The sequence below is a fragment of the Monodelphis domestica genome, chromosome 1 (genome assembly GCF_027887165.1).
Source record: "Monodelphis domestica isolate mMonDom1 chromosome 1, mMonDom1.pri, whole genome shotgun sequence".
Classification (NCBI taxonomy): Eukaryota; Metazoa; Chordata; class Mammalia; order Didelphimorphia; family Didelphidae; genus Monodelphis; species Monodelphis domestica.
This window is the reverse complement of record NC_077227.1, coordinates 682,700,665-682,704,275: the sequence shown is the minus strand read 5'-3', so window position 1 is coordinate 682,704,275 and position 3,611 is coordinate 682,700,665. Positions and strand designations below refer to the sequence as shown.

Genomic DNA, 3,611 nt, shown 5'->3' with positions numbered 1-3,611 from the left:
ATATAAAAATCCCCACCAGGAGTTAGTCAATTGAAAGGCTTTCAACAGGTTTATTAAATTTTCAATGTGACCATTTACTTATTGGCCATCGGCAAACATTGAAAATTGATTGTTGGGAGATAGTGCAGAGGGGACTCAAGAGAGCAGCAGAGGCTGCTGTAGCTGCTGCTTTGAGGACATCCTTCTTTCCCGCTCTTACAAGGCGATGGCCAAAATTTTTGTTCTAAACATGTTGTTGATGGAGAGCCCAAGCCCTTTCCACAGCCCCTTCCAGTTCCAGATCAGTTTCGACTGTAGCGAGACCTTGCTTTACTGTGAACCTCCGCTCCCTTAACCCCACGCCTCCCTCCTCTGTGGGATCTCCCAGCTTCCCTCCATTCACCTCACGGCATTGGGAGAGAGGAATTTTTCCTTGCTGACTCCCTTGAGTAGGGTTTCCTCCCCGCCCCTGTGGGAATGTAAAGCTTTCCTGTAATACCACTCCTCACTTTAATAAAGTGCTCTATTCTCTTAGTCTAGTAGAATATAAACGCTCTGAGAACAGGAGCCTTCTCACTCTGATCCTGGGTTTCCATCACCAGGTTCAGTATGTGTTGGCAAATTCTTAAACCGCATAAACTTACACCCAGCATTTTGACCCTTTTGTGCCATAGATTTCTCCTCTGGACACCTGAGATGATAGCGCCCCCTGGGTGGTTGTGAAGATCCAAGGAGATAACTAATGTCAAGCTCTTTGCAAGCTTTGCTGCAAAACGAATAATGGACCAGCAATGGAAATACCTAGAATGGAAAATAATTTATGTGGGTTCAGCAGAGAGTGAGGAGTTTGACCAGATATTAGACTCAGTGCTGGTAGGGCCAGTCCCAGCAGGGACGCACATATTTGTCTTTGAGGCAGATGCTCCCAATGCCTCCCTAATCACAGAAAAGGTTGCAGTGGGTGTAACTGTGTTCCTCATAACCTGCACCTCCCCTGGGCAGGATATGTCAACAATGAATATGCCAACCCTGAGCTTCTGGAGAATCCATCCCTGAATCCAGAAACTTCTCTAATCTCCCGAGAAACATCTTGGCTTCTAATCCCTGGGTGATTTGATTCCATAGAGGACATTGAAAACCAAGATCCTATCTTAAGCCTAGGGCTCCCTTTGAGTTGTCCCCCAACCAAAGCTCTAGATCTCCCTGACTGCCCCCAGCATCATTCCTGAAAATTCCACAGACTGCATCAAAATAGTAAAAAATGAAGCAGAGATCTTAGGATGGACCTGGATCTCTACCAAATGAATGCTTTTGTCCTACCTTCTGGAAATGTTCTGGGGCCAATCTAGAGGACTTAGGATGGGGTTCCATAAGTCAGTTAAACTGGTCCTTGTGGAAAGAAAAACCTGTCGTTGGTATATCCATTAGTTGAACATAGAAGGACTCTTTACCTGTTTTCTTGTAGTTCTGCAGAGCAGATGATATTTAAGCTCTTTACTTATCATGAATTTTGCCTTCTCTCCTGGCCCTTTGGGCTTTTGGGGTACTATCACTCTGCAGAGATATTCTGTCTGAGTGGGTTTTTCTTGTTTTTGTTTTGGGCTGCTTATGGGTTTATCCTACCCTTCCCCCTTATGCTGTGCTATTTCTTTAGTTACTTCATTTTCCCAACCATCTTCAATCAGTGATTTGTCTTACCTTTCTGGAGTTACCAATTAAAAATCTTGGTCAAATTTGGGCTCCAGCAATTTTGATGAGTGGCTGTTGCTATGTTGATTGTCACTCTTTCCCCAGCTAGATATTTGATTCCTGGTTCATTTTGTCAACTCCTGGAAAAGCCAGTTTCCTTAGGTGTCCAGAATGGGGTTTTGAGGGACTATTTAAAGATGAAGCCATCCTCTTCCATTAATTGGTGGCATCTCAACTGTATAGTTAAGAATTCTTGAACCCCCAAAACTACATTACCCAAAATTCCTTTCTGTATTACCTAGAATTCTTTTCCTGCCTCCTTATAATACATAGTTATTGAATATTAAATAACTAAGTATTATATTTTAAAAGTTTTATTAATAATAATTAACATTTTAAAAAAGCTACCTGAACTCAGCAGGTTGTAAATTAAAGAGAGCATGTGGGAGGAGTTACAATCCACTTAAATACAATCACGCCAAATCTGAGGACACAGGAAAAGGGAAAAGGATTCTAGGTAATGCAGAAAGGAATTTGGGGTAATATAATTTTGGGGGGTTAAAAATTTCTAAGTATATACAACCAGAGCATTGCTCTCAGATCTTAGCCACATTAAAGGATATGATCAGGAACTAAACAACTGATTTTTTTCTGGGCAAGAATAACTGAAACATACTCACCATAAATCTTCTGCACTCCCTCTTTAACTTTAGGAGTTAATTTCAGAAGGCTTAACTTATTTAACTTTTTTCTGGGGCCATGTGATCTCTCAGGCTATGGGAGGATAGGGTGTTTTTTATGTTTTGGCGACAAAGGAAAAGAGAGCACTATGCACATGGAAGCATACCCTCTCTCAATTCCCTCAATTCTTTTCCTCTGATCTGTCCTTTGCCTTTGTGACTACATATGCAATTTATATATTAAAAGTGATGGTTATTGGAGAAATTTTAAAAAATAAAATTGTTGCCTTTCTATGTAGGAAGGAAGGAAAGAAGGAAAGAAGGAAGGAAAATGGGAAGGAAGGAAGGAGAAAAGGAAGGAAGGAAAGAAAGAAAGAAGTAGGTAGAAATAACACCTGTTTGTAGTGACATGGGTTTCCAGGTTTCCATTCCAGAAAATCAGGAGCAGAGCTAAGTAAGGAATAAAGGCTGACTTGTCTATACCTCTACATGAATGGAGTTCCCAGGAGGAATTTGGTAGTGGGAGAGAGGGTATTAGTAGTAGTCTCTCAGTAACCAAGGATGATGATTGTCTTTGTGTGCTTTCATCTGTGATGTAGATGAGTGTGCACAAAGATACTTGTGCGTGAAGGAGATTTAAGTGGAAAAGTCAATGCACAGAGACAGTCCCACTCTCTCGGCGTTGGAAGCCTGGGTCCAGTGGCATGAAAAGTCTTTACACCTGGAGACTTCCTCAGCTGCATTGGATGGCCCTGTTGTCCTTTGTGCTCCAACACGCCCTAAGCACTCCACAGTGCTTTGCTGCGTCGCCCTCTCAGCCGTTGAACCTTCTTATTGGTTTCTTCTGTCTGTTCAGCCAAAGCAGTCTTCACATGCTGGGTGAGCAAAGCCCTGGTTCACTAGGGGTCTACGTCGACCCGATGGCTACCCTCACAAGGTTTACTGGCCTGTCGAAGCCGTTGCCCGGGGTGTGGCCGCTGCCACATGCTAGCAGCTGCTGGGAGCCATAAGTGAGAGCTGGGTGTCAGGTGGAGGTCAGAGGCTGGAGAGCTGCCCTAGGAGGGCACGACAAGCCCTCCATACCAGAGATATTACCCCTCCCTGAACACCCCATACACCCTGGAGAGAGTGTAGGTCATGAAAAAAAGATATGACAGGATAAAGTTCCTGAAGGTTTATTGAATTTTCTATAATACATAGACTCTAGGATCTAAGGGAAGTTCCAATATTTTATAATAGACAATTTATTGTATATCATATTAA

The 3,611-nt window shown here is 42.8% G+C and overlaps 1 pseudogene; it reads left to right on the top strand.

The window, feature by feature from the left end:
* Window positions 1-205: 205 nt before the first annotated feature.
* Window positions 206-1,284, top strand: LOC100016611 (histone chaperone ASF1B-like; annotated as a pseudogene).
* Window positions 1,285-3,611: the final 2,327 nt, after the last annotated feature.